Here is a 19,796-nt window from a genome sequence, read left to right on the forward strand (position 1 = left end):
GGGGTCTTATACGGTCTATTGTGATGCCTGGAGGGTTGGCCTCGGAGCGGTGTTGATGCAGGACGGTAGGGTGATTGCCTACGTGTCCAGACAATTGAAGATACATGAGAAGAACTACCATGTTCATGACCTTGAGTTAGCTGCCATTGTTCACGCCCTGAAGATTTGGTGCCATTACTTATACGGCGTGCCTTGTGAGATTTATACTGACCATCGGAGCTTGCAGCACCTGTTCAAGCAAAAGGATCTAAATTTGCGCCAGAAAAGGTGGTTAGAGTTGTTGAAGGACTATGATATCATTATTCTGTATCACCCGGGCAAGGCCAATGTGGTGGCCTATCTCATTCACTCTTGGCTTAGGTATTTAAAGCCTCAAAAATCTGAAAATTGTCCTCATTTTCACCCATAATTCTTTTTTCCTTCTTTTCTTTTCTCTCTCTCTTCACTCTCTCTACGCCGCCCCAGCTCCGCCCACCGCCACCGCCGGCGGACCACCTCCAAATTCACACCATGTAATCTCCACAACTTCCTCTTTCCATATCTCCAAATCAAATCTTTCAAAAAACCCTCAAACTCCTTGAATTTTAGATTTAGGAAACTTTCCCGTCACTTTTTTGCCCAAATTCTTGAAGCTCCAACCACTACCGCCCCACAATACCTACATCAATGGATAGAGCTCCCCAAGACCTAGCTATTGATGCCAATTTTACCCTGAAAATTCGGCGACCAAAATCCGGCCAAATTCCGGCGACCTCCCCGAACACCCTCTTTGGGCATACCACCATTTTTTCGGCCACTTGAATTATAAAATGGTAAAAATTCTATTCTTTTTTGTGGATGTTTTTTCTATTTTATTTTTATTTTTTCAGATTTTATTTTTGTCTATTATTAATTATTTTAGCATTTGTTTTTAAAGTTTGAAATACTAAATTTTCTGTTTTTGCTGAAGTAGTAAAATAGTTTTGTATCGATAAAAGTGAGGTAGTGAAAAATACTTAAGAGTATATGGTACTTGTTTGGTTGTTTATTTACTGCTTCAAGACTCTTTGAGTACAATACTCAAAAGTCAAATTGTTTGGTAAGAAAATGTAGACCTTTGGACAATGTTTGAATAAAAGTCTGTCTTTGAATAGTGAAGGGCAGATTTTGTTTGAAATACTCTCTGTTGGACAAGATTGAACCAAAAAAGTCTTGCTTTTGAATTTAAGAGCAGATTTTGTGAAAAAATCTGTCAGAAAGATTGATTTTTAATCTTGAAATAGCTGGTTGTTTCTGGAAAAAAAAAGAAGGAGGAGGAGGACACTCCATCTTACTAAGGGGGCTAGACACACAAAAAGAGAAAAAATCAGTAGCTATAATATCCCTTAACAGCTTTTGTGAGTTGATTCTTAAGTGAAAAACTTGTTTAAGGAAAATAGAGGAGTCTTGAAAGATTTTTCTGGAGTTACATAATTGTACTGTTTTGTTGGGGTATTTTTAGTTTATTTTCTTGGGTTTGAATCTGCCGGTTGTCGCTGTCTTTTGCTGTTGTTGCTGCCCATTTAATTGTTTTGCTGTTGATTTTTGGAAAGAGCTGACTCTGTTGTATTTGTTCTTCTTTCTGCTGTCCAGGTAATTTTCGGACCATGTAAACTCATAAAATCGAGTTGGAATGAAAGATAATGAAGCTGGAAAATATTAGTAGCTTTATCCTTCTATTGTAATTCATTTTTATATGCTCTTGAATGTTTGATAATGTTATAACGATATGTTAGTTAATTAAATTGTGTTAAGCATCTTTAATTATTTTTATTTTTGCAAAGCATTAGATATAATTTCACAGGCATTTGGTTGTCTGAAAGGAGCATATATATTAAAATTTGAACCCTTGTAGCCATGTTTGTCCCTTTGTTGTCACAAGCTAAGTTGTTGTTGTTGTTGTTGTTGTTATTATTATTATTATTATTATTATTATTATTATTATTATTATTATTATTATTATTATATTTTAGAGTCCCAATAATCTTTTTTTATCTCTTAAAAAATACTTATATAGTAAGGTAGTTAAGTTGTAGATTAGAAAGACAATCTGTAAACTTATTTTTGTAAATAGTTAGCTACAGATTGCAAATAGCAAGATATGGCCAAATCTGTAACATAGCTTTAAAAGGTCATATCTGCAGATTTAAAGTCCAAAAGCATATGGGCTTTTGAATTTTGTCTTGGACATGAGCCCATTTGACTCCATCAACCCAATAGTGGGCTGCCTCATTCAATGTCAAGACAAGCCCACATCTTACCAGTTTTAAGCAATGTCAATTGATAATTTTCTCTCATTTCTCTCATCTTTTAAATTAGTACTCATAACAATAATTTTCTCTCATTAGTTAAGTTGTATATTATTATTCAAATCTTTTCTTTAATTTTTTTTTTAAAAATAAATAAAAACGGACATAAGAAAAGCATAAAAATCAAATAAACCACAATTTATCCAAGTTTAATTCAAGCCAAATGTAGTCAATAAAGCGACCATGCTAGAACCACAGGACTCAGGGAATGCCTTATACCTTCTCCCCGGTCAACAGAATTCCTTATCCGGACTTTGTTTTTGCAGACCAATAATAATAGAGTCAAACCTTCCTTTGAATAGGGATTCAAATAAAAGGTGATTTGGAACACCAGTAGAAATCAATTCCAAGTGGTGACTCTGTAAATAAAATAATCCATACTTCAAATTTGTCACTTTAATTGGAAAAACTCTTTAACCCACAATTCATAACATTTTACACTTATCTCTTGGAGGGGTAAAAATGGGTGTGACAGCTCTGGCGACTCTGCTGGGGACTTACATAAGAATTCGAGCTTGTACATGTTGACTTTTTATTTGGATTTATTAATTTTGTAAATATTGTGATTTATTTGTGCCTAATGTGCTACCTGTTCGTTTTTTATTATTTTGATATTGTTGAACTGTACATATAAACTGTTTTCTCACGCACCCCCTCTGAGTCTTTTTGAAATTAAAAATTGGGCATTTGCTTGGCATAACCCGCATTCTTTGAGATAGACGAGGTGTTCGTCACCCGCTGACGGATTTTAGTTACACCTGTTTTAGGCGGGGAGCACCACCAGTTAAGCCGGAAAGCAATGCTACTGGTACACTGACCCTCCTCGGCTCGAGTTGTCCGCTCGAGTAAGCCAGTCTAGATACCTTCTCCAATAGGATCTAAACCTAGAAGAACAAGCCTCATGCCGGATATCCCTAGTAGGTTCGCTTTATTTGCATCACGTGCATTTGACTTAGCGAAACTCGGCACAGGGGCCGGGTCCGTATAAGACAGGTATCCTCTTTGAGACCATTATGTTCACGTATGTGCTACTTGATACATCATTTGGAAGGCTTACTTGCATTGTCGACCGGTTTTAAAAAAAAAATTAGTGTAATTATTAAAAATGAAAAAAAAGAGAATAATTCTCCTAGTTTAGTGCAAAAAAACCTTTTTTAAATATATATATATATATATATATATATATTGTAGTAGTCTGGTGTGAGTTGTAAAGATTAATTTTCATTAAAAAAAATAAAAGGGGAGAGTACCCTGTTTTACCGAACTACGCGGGTCTGATTCTCATCGGATGTGAGACACGTAGGCAAACCTCATCGGTTCCGGCCCCCAATTTTCAAAAAGAAAAATTAAATATATTTCCCTTTACTTCCTTCTTTAGAAAATAATTTCTTAGAGACCTCAATTTTAAAAAAATCAAAAAAAAATTCAAAAATATTTTCTTCTTTTTTCTTTTATAAGTCTTTCTTCCACAAAAAAAAATCAAAATCAATTTTTTTTTCTTCTTCAAAAATCACAATAAATAAATAAATGAAAAAGAAAAAATCAAAAATTCCAAAAAAAAAAATGTTGAATTCCAAATTTTTTTTTTTCTGCTTCAGAAGTTTTTCTTTCAATATTGAAAAAAAAATATTCGAAATTCAAAAATATTTTATTTCTTCTTTAGAAGTGTTTATTTCAAAAAATTCCAAAAAAAAATTCAAAAAAAAAGAAACTTTAAAAATGAAAAAAAAATCTTTTTTTTTAAATTCTTTCTTTCAACAATTCCAAAAACAAAAATGAAAAAAAATCGAATTTCAAAAAAAATAAAATCGTACTTCTTTAGAAGTCTCACTTTGAACAATTCAATAAAAAAATTGAAATCTAAAAAAAAAAATCTTTCTTCTTTTGAATCCTTTCTTTCTACCAAAAAAAATCCAAAATTATTTTCCTTGTTAGGAGCTTTCGTGGAGTTATTTGTATATGAGTAAAAAACGAGAGTTAGTTTGTGTACTTTATTCCTGATTTTTCTGAACTACGTAATGATCTGATTCATGCGGCGTCATGATACGTAGGCAATCCCCATCGGATTCGATCATAACCATAGAATTAACTGAGGAGAAAATAAACTAAAAAAAAGATAGAAAAGAAAAAAAGAAAAAAAAAAGAAAGTGACAAAAAATAAAAGAGTGACAAAAAAAAGAAAGGAGAATGCCAAAAAAATAAAAAGCGACAGAGACGAAAAAAATCAAGAGTGATTAAATAGAGGTGGAAATAAAAGAGGTACATACTTAAAGGGTTAGTTAAGGCCGGGATGAAACATGCAACCGTTCAAACACATGGTAGAAATGTTTAACTATTAGGTGCATTGCATCCTCAACGTGCGATTTTCTATGTGTTAAATGTCTCAAAACTAACCAGGTTGTGGTGTGAGCAAATTAGTTAGGTTCTGTTCAGGTGGTTGGTTTTGTTGGAATGCAGTGATGAACGCGCAACCAGGGCACGCGGCCACAACATTATACACAAAACCGAGCTCCACCTCCTAGAAATGCACATCCTTACCCAGCCCATATAATCCCCAACCAAATGATCTCCGATACAATCCTCGCCCAAGAGAGCCTTTCAGAAAGAATCAATTCACCCCTATTGGTGAATCGTATTCAAGCTTGTTCCAAAAGCTAATCAGGCTAGATCTATTGCAGTTAGTGGCCCCGAAATGGCCGAACCCCGAGTCCCCCTCGCACCGAGCTGATGCTAGATGTGAATATCACTCTAGAGCAGTGGGACACAGTACAGAGGACCGTTGGACCCTCAAAAGGGTAGTTGAAGATTTGATTGAAACTGAAAGAATCATTTTTCGGGATGAAGAAGCTTCTGATGTGATGAACAATCTGTTGCCTGCCCACAACATTGGGCCAGTGGTCAGAATGATTTGTGAAACTGAGGAATTTGATTCGGCACCGAAGGCCGTTGCAGCCTTTGCCGATATAGAAGAAAAGCCAAAAATGGTCGCCAAGCATGAAAGTTTCCCATCAAACGGGAGTCTTAGTGGCCAGTCTTGCTATACTTTCTGCATCCGGATTATCTCAGGGTGTGATCCGGATGTTTTACCTTATTGTCTTACTTTCTGATGCAAACCCTTCTATCTTCAAAAAAATTGAAGAAAAAAAAATCAAAAATCAAAAAATCAAATGAAATTAATATTTCATTTTCCAGGAATGTCTCTTTTCTTAATCTTGTCATTTTTCTTTCTTATTCTCTTTTTAGTTCTGTTAAATGCAGATTTCAATAACATGACATGCTTGCGGACTTCATACCCAGATCTTGAAAGCTGTCAGGCCTTGAAATAATGAATCAAGGATTAGATCGCAATGAAGATAAAGTTTAAGGAAATAAAATAAAGAGTTGGAACAACTAAAGGAAAATTGGTTCCTGGATTGGAAAGGTCCGTACATTGCAACAAGAGTACTACCAAAAGAGTGTGTTGCACTTGGGACACATCGAAGGAAATGTCCCTGAAATAATTGTCAATGCAAATGCAGTCAAAAGGTACTATGTTGGATCCTCCATATAGTACTAATATTCTCCAATTGAGATGACGAAGGCTTTCATTCTCGCTAACCAAACTATCAACCCTTTGCAAACCCTTTGAGTTGGCTCCCATTCTTTGATCACTCTCTTTGAAACCTGAAAGTGTTATTGAAAAATGAAATGAAAAAAAAAGAAGAAAAAAAATTGTACAAAAAAAAGAGGAAGAAAAGACAAAGAAAAAGAAAAACAAAAGAGGAAAAGGAAAGGAAAAAGAAAGAGCAAACAAAACAAAACAGAAAAACGAAAGAAAAAAAAAGTTCCCTGAACTACGTTTGATTTGATTCCGAAAGGATACATAGGAAACCTCTCTCTGGGGTTCAGTCACACCAAAATAAAAATCCAAATTCCCCCAAAAGTGAAACTGGGGCAGATGTTGTAATGGTCCGGCGATGATCCCGCCTGAATGGTTCCAAAGTTGTAATTCGATCCAAATCATTTTTACCCAAATCCTTTCAAGTCCTTCCGATCAATCGGTGAGAATGTTCAAGGATCAGAGAATACGACTACTTGGATCCGATGCAATAAAATGAGAGAAATAAAATGAGAGAGTCTTATTGGTGAAAACCCACAGGGGCACCATGAGGCAATGGTAAGAAGAGAAATGAAAAATAAGAGAGTCTTGTTAATGAAAACTCTTAAAGACCACTATAAGGCGAGAAGAAAAATGAGAGAGGTCAGCTCGTGAAAACCCGCAAAGGGCGCCCCTGATCGAAAAGAGGATCCTCACAGCTATCGGCACTGACAAAGTCCTGGCAAGGTTTCTCGATTTTGAGGAAAAAATTGTGAAGAATTTCTGAGAGTAGGACGGTTTACACAGATCAGGCATCCAGTCCAAAAGGCATGTCATATTCATTGAAGTCCGCATGTACTCCAGATAAGTCTTTCTTTCCTTTCCCCGAAAGGGACACTTCTTGTTTTAAACTCATTCTCCATTCCATTGTTTGTTTTCTTTGAATTCCTTTCGGTCTAACACTGTTCCGAAACTAAGATAAAGAAAAGATGGCAAGACTGATTTATAGGGTTCTCATTTGGCACGAGCTAATGTGCATAAAGGCACACAGCCTCGTACGGGCATCAATTCGACCCCGACTAGCCATGACGGCCGATGTTTCGAAATCAAAACTCTTGGAAAGAGAAAATCAAATGGAGCGCCTATAAAGGCAAATGAAGTTGAAAAGGTTGAGTCCCACGTGGCTAACCATCTCGGCAAAGAGTTGAAAAAACCAAAGGCATCCCAAATGCTTTGAATTTGAAGTTGGGAGAAAGAAGCCAGAAAAGAAAGGCCAACGACGGTGAAATAAAATTGGAAAAGGTTAAGTCCCACGCGACTAGCCGTTGTAGCAAAGTTTAAGGAGCCGAAAGTTCCCCAATACTCCGAAAAAAGAAAAGAAAAAAAATATATAAAAAAAAGAAAAAAAAGAGAAATCAGAAGGAAAAAACCTACGAAAGCAAGATAAAGTCGAAAAGGTTGAGTTCCACCAACCAATCATCATGACAAAGTCTAGAAAAGCTAGAGTTTCTCCAGAGTCAGAAAGGCAATCGGTATTCAGGAAGCAACCAGTTTCAGTTGAAAGGGCCGAGATCAAGTGATCAAAACAATCAAGGCCACAAAACCAACCACCACTTTTAAAACTCACAAATATTTCTTTGTTTGAAGTAGGAACACAACATGCAGAATGGTGATTCTAAAAGAACGAATGCCACCAAACCTTAACGTAGGTAGAACATTTTCGCCCAGGGGATCCAGCTCATTGTTCCGGGTAGAAGTACTCTTCGCTCAGGTTCTTTTTACGTAGCTTAACCCAGGTAGAACCTTTTCGCCTAGGGGGATCCAGCTCATAGTTCCAGGTAGAAGTACTCTTTGCTCAGGTTGTTTTTACGTAGCTTAACCCAGGTAGAACTTTTTCGCCTAGAGGGATCCAGCTCATAGTTCCAGGTAGAAGTACTCTTCGCTCAGGTTGTTTTTACGTAGCTTAACCCAGGTAGAACCTTTTCACCTAGAGGAATCCAGCTCATATTTCCGGGTAGAAGTACTCTTCGCTCAGGTTGTTTTACATTAGCTTAACCCAGGTAGAACCTTTTCGCCTAGAAGGATCCAACTCATAGTTCTGGGTAGAAGTACTCTTCGCTCAGGTTATCTATGCGTAGCTTAACTCAGGTAGAACCATTTCGCCTAGGGGGATCCAGCTCATAGTTCCGGGTAGAAGTACTCTTCGCTCAGGGTGTTTTACGGAGCTTAACTCAGGCAGAACCGTTTTCACCTAAGGGGATCCAGCTCATAGTTCCGGGTAGAAGCACTCTTCGCTCAGGTTGTTTTACATAGCTTAACCCAGGTAGAACCTTTTCACCTAGGGGGATCCAGCTCCTATTCCGGGTAGAAGTACTCTTCGCTCAGGGTGTTTTACGTAGCTTAACCCAGATAGAACCGTTTCACCTAGGGGGATCCAGCTCATAGTTTTCGGGTAGAAGTTTTCTTCGCTCAGGGTGTTTTACGCAGCTTAACTCGGGTAGAAACCTTTCACCTAGGGGGATCCAACTCATCGTTCCGGGTAGAAGTACTTTTTGCTGAGGTTGTTTTTACGTAGATTAACCCAGGTAGAACCTTTTCGCCTAAAGGGATCCAACTCATATTTTCGGAAAGAAGTACTCTTCGCTCAGGTTGTTTTACATTAGCTTAACCCAGGTAGAACCTTTTCGCCTAGGGGGATCCAGCTCATAGTTCTGGGTAGAAGTACTCTTTGCTCAAGTTGTCTTTGTGCAGCTTAACTCAGGTAGAACCATTTCACCTGGGGGATCCAGCTCATAGTTTCGGGTAGAAGTACTCTTCACTTAGGGTGTTTTCCGGAGCTTAACTCAGGTAGAACCGTTTTCACCTATGGGGATCCAGCTCATAGTTCCGGGTAGAAGCACTCTTCGCTTAGGTTGTTTTACATAGCTTAACCCAGGTAGAACCTTTTCACCTAGGGGGATCCAGCTCATATTCCAGGTAGAAGTACTCTTCGCTCAGGGTGTTTTACGTAGCTTAACCCAGGTAGAACCGTTTCGCCTAGGGGGATCCAGCTCATAGTTCTGGGTAGAAGGACTCTTCGCTCAAGTTGTTTTTACGTAGCTTGACCCAGGTAGAACCTTTTCGCCTAGAGGGATCCAACTCATATTTCCGGGTAGAAGTACTGTTTGCTCAGGTTGTTTTACATTAGCTTAACCCAGGTAGAACCTTTTTGCCTAGGGGGATCCAGCTCATAGTTCTGGGTAGAAGTACTCTTCGCTCAGTTTGTCTTTGCGTAGCTTAACTCAGGTAGAACCATTTCGCCTAGGGGGATCCAGCTCATAGTTCCGGGTAGAAGTACTCTTCGCTCAAGGTATTTTACGGAGCTTATCTCAGGTAGAACCGTTTTCACCTAGGGGGATCCAGCTCATAGTTCCGGGTAGAAGCACTCTTCGCTCAGGTTGTTTTACATAGCTTAACCCAGGTAGAACCTTTTCACCTAGGGGGATCCAGCTCATATTCCGGGTAGAAGTACTCTTCGCTCAGGGTGTTTTACGGAGCTTAACTCAGGTAGAACCTTTTTCACCTAGGGGGATCTAGCTCATAGTTCCGGGTAGAAACACTCTTCGCTCAGGTTGTTTTATATAGCTTAACCCAGGTAGAACCTTTTCACCTAGGGGGATCCAACTCATATTCCGGGTAGAAGTACTCTTCGCTCAAGGTGTTTTACGTAGTTTAACCCAGTTAGAACCGTTTTGCCTAGGGGGATCCAGCTCATAGTTTTCGGGTAGAAGTACTATTCGCTCAGGGTGTTTTACTTAGCTTAACCCACGTAGAACCGTTTCACCTAGAGGAATCCATCTCATAGTTTCTGGGTAGAAGTATTCTTCGCTCGGGGTGTTTTACGTAGCTTAACTCTGGTAGAACCGTTTCGCCTAGGGGATCCAGCTCATAGTTTTCGGGTAGAAGTACTCTTCGCTCAGGGTGTTTTACGTAGCTTAACCCAGGTAGAACCGTTTCGCCTAGGGGGATCCAGTTCGTAGTTCCGGGTAGAAGTAATCTTCGCTCAGGGTGTTTTACGTAGCTTAACCCAGGTAGAACCGTTTCGCCTAGGGGGATCCAGTTCGTAGTTCCGGGTAGAAGTAATCTTCGCTCAGGTTATTTAATACAGTTTAACTCAAATCGAACCTTTTTTCACCTAAAAGGATTCAACACTTTATCAATAATACATGGTGCTAACATCCGATTCTATTTCCTTCTAGTAAGAGAAGGTACCAACTCCTGATTACATTTCCTTTCAGTAGTACGGGATACCGATCCCTGGTTACACAATCATTCATTACCAAATTTTATCTCTTTTAGCTAGTTTATACTACTATTTCTATCTGCCTTTTCAATAAATTAGATAATTTACAGATTTCTCTAATAACTCACAAAAATTTTCTAGTGCCAGACTGGGTTAGAATTTTTTTTTTTGTTCATTTTTTGTTTGTCTTTGATGGTTTTGCAGGCTCGGCCATATAGCACAAGTGAAGATTAAAGCTTGGAGTTTCAGTTTCTCATCAGAAGGAAGAAGTTTTTCGATCACAGGATAGTTGGAGTTAACTTTGACAATGTATCAGTAACCCAGCTTCTCAAGATTCATCTTCTCAATTTCAGATCAGGAAAGCAAGCAACTGAAATTGAGTCATAATCATTTCTTCAAAGAGTATCAAAATCCAATCTAAGGTCGACGCAAGCGAGCAGGTCAAGAATCAAGATTTGACTCCAGAAGACGCATAGATAGCAATTTTGTACTCTTAGTTTGCATACATATATAGTACTCTTCTCTTTTTCTTTTTTGATGTAAGAAGCGAGTAACAGCAATAGCAACAGCGACAGCAACAGCAGCAACAGTCTTAACTCTAGTGTCCGGTAGTCCTAACTACCAAATTTTTCCAGAACTACATTGACATGATTCCTTTATAACCAAGGATATGTAGGCAGCCTCGGAAGCAAGGTTCGGTCACCTTTTTTTCAAAAAAAAAAATTGCTTCCATTGGAGTGACATGTGAGCAAAAATTAGCTAAGGCATTCACTTTTCTTTGCACGAAAACTCTTCATGTTCTCGAGCATAGAGGGGCAGCTGTGAACACCTAATTTTTGCACTATTTTAACACCTCCTAAAGTTATTAGTGTTTTGTTATTTTAATTATTTTTCTCAATTTTTGTGACTTTAATTGCATATTTCCTATCATAAAATACTAAAACAAAAAAATTGTTCTTTCTTCATTTGTGCATTTTAAGAATTAACTAGTTGTTCAGTTGGTGAATTAAACTAGTTACTTGATCATTAGAATAAGTTATTTAATTAATTTATTTGTGTAAAATTAGTTTAATAAGTAGGATTAAGGAAGAAATTTGGCCAAATTTGAAAGAAAAAGTGTCCAAGAGTGCAAGATAAAGGATTGCCATTGAAAGGGTCTGAAACTACATAGTTTTGCCTCAAAATTACATCGTTTCACTAAATGAAACAAGATCAAATCATACCCACCCATTCCATCTTGATCCAATGGATCTCATTCACTCTTGGCGTAAATGTCACACCTCCTTTTTCACCCGCGCCCGCGCAAAGGGGCGCATGGGGGGTTTTTCCGATTAAAGGACAATCGAAACGAGATTTATTTATTTATTTCAGAGTCGCCACTTGAGAGATTTATGGTCTCCCAAGTCACGGTTGAATCCCGAATCGAGGAAAAGAATGACTCTGTTTAACAGTCTGCGCACCAAAAATCCGGATAAGGAATTCTGTTAACCCGGGAGAAGGTGTTAGGCATTCCCGAGTTTCATGGTTCTAGCACGGTTGCTCAACTGTCATATTCGGCTTGATTATCTGATTTTATACAATTATGAACCTACGTACAAATTTTAACTGTTTACTGCTTTTGTTATTATTACTTTTACCGAGAATTGCAACATCGTGAAAATACATCTCGAACCACGTCACATCAATGCACCCGTGGTTATTGACACGTTTCAACTATGTTGAGATTTGGATTTGGGTCACATAAATGTGTACCCGAATTTAAGAAGATAACCTTATTAATACGTGCCTAAAGCGACTAGCGTATCATTATTTTGGGTAGGGCCGTGAAATTTTGCTAAACGGTCCATCCCGAAGTCTAAGTAATTTTACCAACACGTATAGAGGGCCCCGCAGCTTGTGTACCTTTATTTGTCGAGGCTCGTCTCATTCATTATTTTTAAAAGGGATTTGCAACGTCATGGAAATGCACCTCGAACCACGTCACAATCAATATACCCGTGATTAGCGACACATTTCGACTTCGTTGAGATTTGGATTTGGGTCACATAAATGTGCACCCGAGTTTAAGAAAGTGAATTATTAAAAGTACGCGCCTAACAATGACTAACGCGTTATTACTTTTGGGAAAAGGCCGTGAAATTTGTTAAACGGACGATCCCGAGTTCTAGGTGATTAATATATACAATCGTGAGGGCCCCCCAATCGGTGAGTTTTACTAGGCGAGGCTCATCTCATTCATTTTGAAAGGACAATCCTAAGGTAACTATATTTTTCCATTCTTATTTGTCTCTAAAAAATCCTAATTAGTTAATATTATAAAATTCGAGCTTCAAGTTCAAGTCCAGATCAAAACAAAAGGGAGCGCCTTTCAATTTGGAACCGCTACCTAACTTAAAACTCACAATGGGCCGTTTGACTACTAACGAGCCAATTGCCAAAAGGCCCAGACCACATAATGTACGCTTTTGGACAAAAGTCCCAATTTTTCTGATTGTGTTTACCAAATAGCATTAGAGTTCAACATCATACATTTATTCAAATTAAATACTTCATTCATGTCCACTTATAAAACAGCCACTTCGTTAAATGGTGAGCCGATGCTGATATTAATTATTAATATACACTATTAAACCTATGTTGAAAAAAGGAATTCAACAGGACGAGAGAGTTGACATTAATAGCTAATCCGTTGGTATTAACTAACGTAATATGAAAATTTGCTTAAAATACGTGTTTATCTTAAAATCGAACTGGACCGGGACATAACAAGTTTAAACAGTCCAAAGATCCAACAAAATACATACAGAGGCCTACTGAGAATCTTCGTTATACTATCATCATTAGCTAAACCAAACTAAATTGTTAAACACATGGAAATACATCTAATTAATCTAACAGCATACTATTTAACAGTCCACATTAGTTCGAGTACGTTCCAATTCACACAAAGTAAATATAATTGGAATGAGCCTAAACAAATACAAACTAACTATCATTCGTCCTATTGCTACATCTTGAACACAGATACTATGAAGCAGTCAAACGTGCATTTCTCAATTCATTTAAACTTCAGCTTCAAATTCAAGCTTACATCAACATATGGTTTCAGAAGTGTGTACCTGGAAATATTTACAATGGGAGAAAAGGAAGATCAGCAGCAGCAATACAACAACAACAGCAGTAATGGAACAACAGCAGCAGTAATGGAATTCAGAATAGCTCAACACTAGTTTTATGCCAGAATAATACTTGACCACAACCCAGAAACAATTGCAAAACCAAACAGCAACAACAAATAACCCACAACAGACTCTACTGATCTTGGGTGAAACCAGCAATAAACCAGCACTTCAATGAGACAGTGTCAGCTTGTATTCTCTTTTTTCTTTTTTTTTCAACTCTCAAAATGATGATGTTCAAGCTCTTAGTAAAACTCTCAAAGAAATGCTCTCTAAACTCTCAAAGAGAAATTGAATGTTTTAGCTTTCAAAATGTTGTCTAAGACTGCCTGAAAACTCCTTCAGTTCTCCAAATCTGTCCAGAACTGAAAACTAACGAAAAACTCTCCAGAAGCTCTCTAAAGACTGCCTGAAGAACTGATTTCCTTTAATATTTTTTCGAAAGTGTTTTCCAGTTTCTCCAAAAAAAATCCCCCCTTAACTCTGTCCTAAGTGCCTCTATTTATCTGCAAAACAGACCCTGCCAGCTCTTAAGAGCACTCAAACAAAATTAAGAAACTAAATCTGCCCATCATATTCCTTTTTTTTGCCCACTATTGTATGTTTTGTTCCCCACTATTGTATGTCCCATTCTATTTTTAATTCAAAGGTTATGGGAACATATTTATTTAATCACTCCCCATTAAACCTCCCCATACTATTATCTTTTGCTCCCAACTATTATTAAACAAATACATTAGATTAATGGTACATTAGTACTTCCTGACAGTCCACTCAAGTTAACCCTCTTTTTTCAAGTTTTGAAATCCCCCAAATTACCCCTGAAACCCCTGTGATTCACTGTCCTACTCCAATCGCCTGTACTTTATCAGCTATAACCAATTTCAACTAATCAACTAACTACCTAGCCACATGAACCGATACCTAACAAGCACATCAAAACTGAATCCAATACAGGACAAACATTGAGATTCAATTCAGCAAAATCAGCTAGAACTTGCGCTCAGATTAGTATCCAAATAAAACTACTGATTCAAGGCAAACTGTATTGAACTACTAAAGTCAAACTGATTCACACATACACAAGGAATAAGCTAACCATATTGGGAACCAATCCTAATTAGCTTAGACAAACAGAAATGAGCAAGGATCCAAACAAATGATGAACAACAAAGAACAAACTTGGCCAATTTGAACAAGTGGTAACCATCAAACAATTACAGGAGTAGCCGTGGTTTTAGACAAAGCATTATGGACACTGAATAATTCGATGTAAACAACAATACAAAAAGAGACAAAATACAAAACAAACACAAAGCATTCGATCCTAAAGAAAGAGGTAGAAGATGAACTTACTGAATGAAACTAACAGAGGAGAAATAAGCGGAAACCTACCAGTTTAAACGAGGACCGAGTTCGAACCTCTGACCTTTGGATTTGGGGCCAAAACGGACTCCATTGTGAACTCATCCTTGGATCCTTTGATCAGGACCAAAGCGGACTTTAATCGTGTGTTTTCAATATGAAAACACACGATTAAAGTCCAATTTGGTCTACAGATCTTCGACTGTCCACTGAACCTCGAGCTTGAAAGAACTAGGGTTTGGGGTCAAACTTCGATCTAAGATTAGAGAAAATCCAACGAGATTCGAGGGAATCAGTTAATGGTTTAAGGACGAGGGAAGTCAGGTGGACGTTGGGTGTTGATTTGGGAGCGGTTGGGTGAACTAAGGTTTTGGTCCGATTCTTCAGATGAAGATTCGAGAGGTTTAGTAAGGACTCGCGGAGAAAGGGTTGTGGATTCATAAAGGGGAGGGTCTGGGGGTTCAGGGGTGTGTTTTTGGTGGTCACCGGCATCGTTGCCGCCGGGTTTATGGCGAAGGGGAGGGGTGGTGGCTGCTAGGGTTTGGGGACAGATCGAATCTGAGCTTGGAGACGACACAGAGTAAGGGGGGGGGGTCGTTTGAAGGGGCGGGGTAAATAATTAAGGCTATATATACGGGGGGCGTTTTAATCTCGGCCGTTAGATCAATTAAGATCAACGGCCAAGATCAAGGAGGTTAAACCATACGACGTCGTTTAGTTTAAGTAGAGGGTTGGTCTGAACTGGGTAACGGGTCGTGTATTGGGCTGGTTTTTTTGAGATTGAATCTTAGTCGTTGGATTGATTTAATCCAACGGCCTTGATGAAAAGTGACCAAACGACGTCGTTTGGTTTGCCCCTGAGCTGGACTGGATTGGGGCGTGTATTGGGCTGGGTTTTTTGCCAGGTTTGGCTATAAGGTTTTGGGCTTGGCCAAATTCAATTTTAAGAAATGGCCCAAAGACCATGGCTTTCTTATCTTCTTTCCATTTTTTTTTCTATTTATTTTATTTCCTAATTATTAAAACTAAAACTCTACATTACATTAAAAAAATCAAATTAACTTACAAAAATACTAATTAACTTCTACTAACAATTAATACACACAATTAAATATCAATTAAAAATAAAATTACACAATTTGGACATTAAATGCTAAAAATGCAAAGTACATTATTTTTTGTGATTTTTTTGTTCTTGTAAAACAAACTTAATTGCTCCTAATTGTAGAATTAAATCCTAAATGCAAAATGCGACATATTTTGTATTTTTATTAATTTAACAAATAAACCTGCACGGACAAATACAAATAATTATCCAAAAATGCTACGAAAATTCTCAAAATTGCACACAAAGGAAAATTGTTTTATTTTGAATTTTTTGGGAGTAATTTTTATATAGGGCAAAAATCACGTGCTCACAGCTGCCCCTCTTTGTCCGAAAATACAAAGAATTTTCGTGCAAAGATAAAGTGAGTGGATACGAGCGATTTTTGTCCGTTGGAATACTCCGTGTGAAGCATTTTTTTTTTAAAAAAAAAAAGATTTAACCGAACCTTTGCTTCAAAGGTGTCCTACATATCCCTGGCTAAAAGGGAATCAGGTCAATGTAGTTTGGGAAGTTTTGGTAGCTGGGACTACCATGAGACTGCAATTTTGCTGTTACTGTTGTTGCTGCTGATATTACCGCTTACTGACCTCCTTATTACACCTTAATGAAAGATAAAGAAGTTATACTAAGCTATGATCTATGAATTACAAAGATTTATTCTCGAGCTTGGTCATATGACTGTTGCTGCCTTGTTGCCTGGTGTTTCCTCTGGTATTTCTCTACTTCTAATTTGACTTGTATTCTCTCTTGATCGCCGATCTCGAACTGTTTATTTCCTTCTGGCGAGCTTTGCATTATTTTCCCTTCGAATCTTGAACTGCCTTCCTCTGCTGGGGATTCTTGTTGTCTCCCTCCGCTTTAATGACTTCAACACCAATTACTTCTTAAAATATAACACCTCCATTCTCCAGGCGGGCTCCTGACCTCAACAACTTCTTGAAATGTAACACCTCCATTCTCCAGGCGGGCTCCTGACTTCAACAATTTTCTTAAATTTTAACACCTCCATTCTCCAGGCGGGCTCCTGACTTCAACAACTTCTTAAATGTGACACCTCCATTCTCCAGGTGGGCTCCTGACTTCATCAGCAACTTTGAAAATAATTCAGCCTCCATTCTCCAGGCGGGCTCCTGACTTCAACAACTTTTTTTTAAAAGTAACACCTCCATTCTCCAGGCGGGCTCCTGATTTCAACGACTCATTAAAAATAATTCAGCCTCCATTCTCCAGGCGGGCTCCTGACTTCAACAACTTTTTAAATGTAACACCTCCATTCTCCAGGCGGGCTCCTGACTTCAACGACTCCTTAAAAATAACTCAGCCTCCATTCTCCAAGCGGGCTCCTGACTTCAACAACTTCTTAAATGTAACACCTCCATTCTCCAGGCGGGCTCCTGACTTCAACAACTTTTTAAATGTAACACCTCCATTCTCCAGGCGGGCTCCTGACTTCAACGACTCCTTAAAAATAATTCAGCCTCCATTCTCCAGGCGGGCTCCTGACTTCAACAACTTTTTCAAAATATAACACCTCCATTCTCCAGGCGGGCTCCTGACTTCAACCACTTTTTAAACGTAACATCTCCATTCTCCAGGCGGGCTGCTGACTTCAACAACTTCTTAAAATTTTAACACCTCCATTCTCCAGGCGGGCTTCTGACTTCAACAACTTTGAAAATAAATCAGCCTCCATTCTCCAGGCGGGCTCCTGACGTCAGCAACTTAAATCATCTTCTTTCAACTGCTTCCCTCAAAAACTGGTGTTTTATTCCTCTGAAAACTGCTGGGGATAACACCGATATTTTATTCACAAATATGTTATGTTTCTTCTTCAAAGACTACTTCCTTTAAAGTTGGTGCCTTCCTTCCACTTAGAACTACTTTCCTCAAGCTGGTGTTTTCACTTCTCTGAAACACGCCGGGGATATCACTGTTGGGGAATTATCTTCCTTCTTTAAGACTAGTTACTTTCCTCCCTTTAACAATGGCGGGGATGATACTGATTCAAAGACCACTACCCTTAAAACTTGGGTTTTCTTGCTTCTTCCAAGATTGCTTTCTTTGAAACTTGTATTTCTTTCTCTCGCATACTGCTGGGGATTTCACTTCCTTCAAAACTCGTGTTATCTTCCCTCTTCCCTAAGTGGCTATCTGATTTCAAGAAAATTTTCGTAATGAGAGAAAATTTTCTGCCCCAGTTTGATAATCTTCTTTGTGGACCTGTCTTCCTGCTATTAATAATATTTCCTTTCCCTGCTTCAAATCAAAGAAAAATTTGTTAGTTTAAAACGTGGCGAGTGGTCGTGCTACTCCTGCCGGGGATAGTTTTTTTCCTTATCCCTTTCCCTGCTTTGCGTTTTATTACAGAACTTGCTGGGGATGATATTATTTGCTGAGGATGATACTTCTGCTGGGGATGGTTTTTCTTTTCTCTTCCTTCCCCGCTCTGTGTTGTCCGACCATTGCGAAACTTGGTTGAGAATCTGTCGGAGTTGTTCCTGTATCTCGCATATCTGTTGGGGATCCTGATAACCTTTTAACTATTGCTTTTCCATTTTTCTCCAACTTCCCCTGGAAATTTGGTCCTCTTGGGATCTAGACCCACTCATCATTTGGTCTTTCGACCAACTTCATTTTGCTTTGTCGCCTTATCTTTGGCCTGTCCTATTCGCATTTTGCTTTGCACCACTTTGGCAACCGGTAGTAAGCTCTGAAAATCCTTTTCAAAAACAAACTGCTAGGGAGGTAAAGTCTTTAAACCAAGAAATGAAAAAGTGACGATTTCAAAAAATAGAAAAAGGAGAAGTCTTTCTGAACAAATGCTGGGGAAAAAGAAAGAAAAGAACTTATCTGAATGATATAACCGATCCCAACGATAATGTCATGCATTCCGGACTAATCAATCCAGTCTATTTGTGTCAATCAATCTTTCGGACGGCCTCATCTTGCTGGGGATAAACAAGCACTCAACTCTTTGCCAAATGTGGACCCTTTCCGCCAATCTTGCCTTGTCGCCTCATAGTGCCCTTCGAGGGGTTTTCACTAATAAGACTCTCTTATTTTTCTCAACTCCCGTCGCCTTATGGTGCCTGTGAAGGTTTTCACCGATAAGACTCTCTCGTTTTATTTTATTTTTCAGCTGGGGATTGGAGTGCTGCTGATGTGATTCTCTCTGCTGGGGATTCTTTCCGGCTATCAATTCATTTCCAGTCCATGATCCTCTTCTCTGTCGGGAATCGGGGTGCTATCCCCGACTTCCGTTTGCATGACTTGGCACTTCTCGGATACTAATCGGGAGGTCTTTTTTGGCATCAATATGGGTTTTCGTGATGGGTAAAACGGTACAACTCTTGGAATCAAACTTTCTTTCCAAAATTACAAACACAACCTTCTACCCCAGTTTTTCTTGCTTGGGGATTTTTGTTTTTTTTGTTACATTATGTTACATTATGCACACTATATTACACTATGTTACACTATGACCGAGCCGTGAAGTGCCTACGTATCCTTCTTTGAGGAATCAGGTAAAACGTAGTTCCCAATTCTTTTTTTTTTCTTGTGACTTTTCTTTTGTCTTTATTATCATTATTTTCTTCTCTTTTTCTTTCATTTTCATTATTGATTCCAAAAGAGGGGTATGAAAGAATAAATAAGGCTCAAAAGGGGAAGCAAAGGTTAAAGTGTTTGGATAGAAGAAAGAATTGCCTCCGTCATTTCATTCTCCGATAAATGCCAAGTACAAACAAACAACAATTACAATTAAAAGAAATTATACATAATATATCTTAACTGCGTCAGAATTGATAGCCATGTCGACACATTTCCCTTCGATATTTGTTAAACATAAAGCGCCATTGGACAACACTCTGGTTACAACGAATGGCCCTTGCCAATTCGGGGCGAACTTGCCCTTTGCCTCAGCCTGATGTGGGAGGATGCGTTTCAGCACTTGCTGGCC

The 19,796-nt window shown here is 38.4% G+C and overlaps 1 long non-coding RNA gene across 1 annotated transcript; it reads left to right on the forward strand.

Moving 5' to 3' along the window:
- The first annotated feature begins 598 nt into the window (after positions 1-598).
- LOC138880519 (uncharacterized) lies at positions 599-1,763 on the forward strand. The gene is made up of 2 exons (XR_011403242.1): positions 599-812; positions 1,612-1,763. It is a non-coding gene; the product is annotated as an uncharacterized lncRNA (long non-coding RNA).
- The last annotated feature ends 18,033 nt before the right edge of the window (positions 1,764-19,796 follow it).

Source organism: Nicotiana sylvestris, chromosome 10 (assembly GCF_000393655.2).
Source record: "Nicotiana sylvestris chromosome 10, ASM39365v2, whole genome shotgun sequence".
Taxonomy (NCBI): Eukaryota; Viridiplantae; Streptophyta; class Magnoliopsida; order Solanales; family Solanaceae; genus Nicotiana; species Nicotiana sylvestris.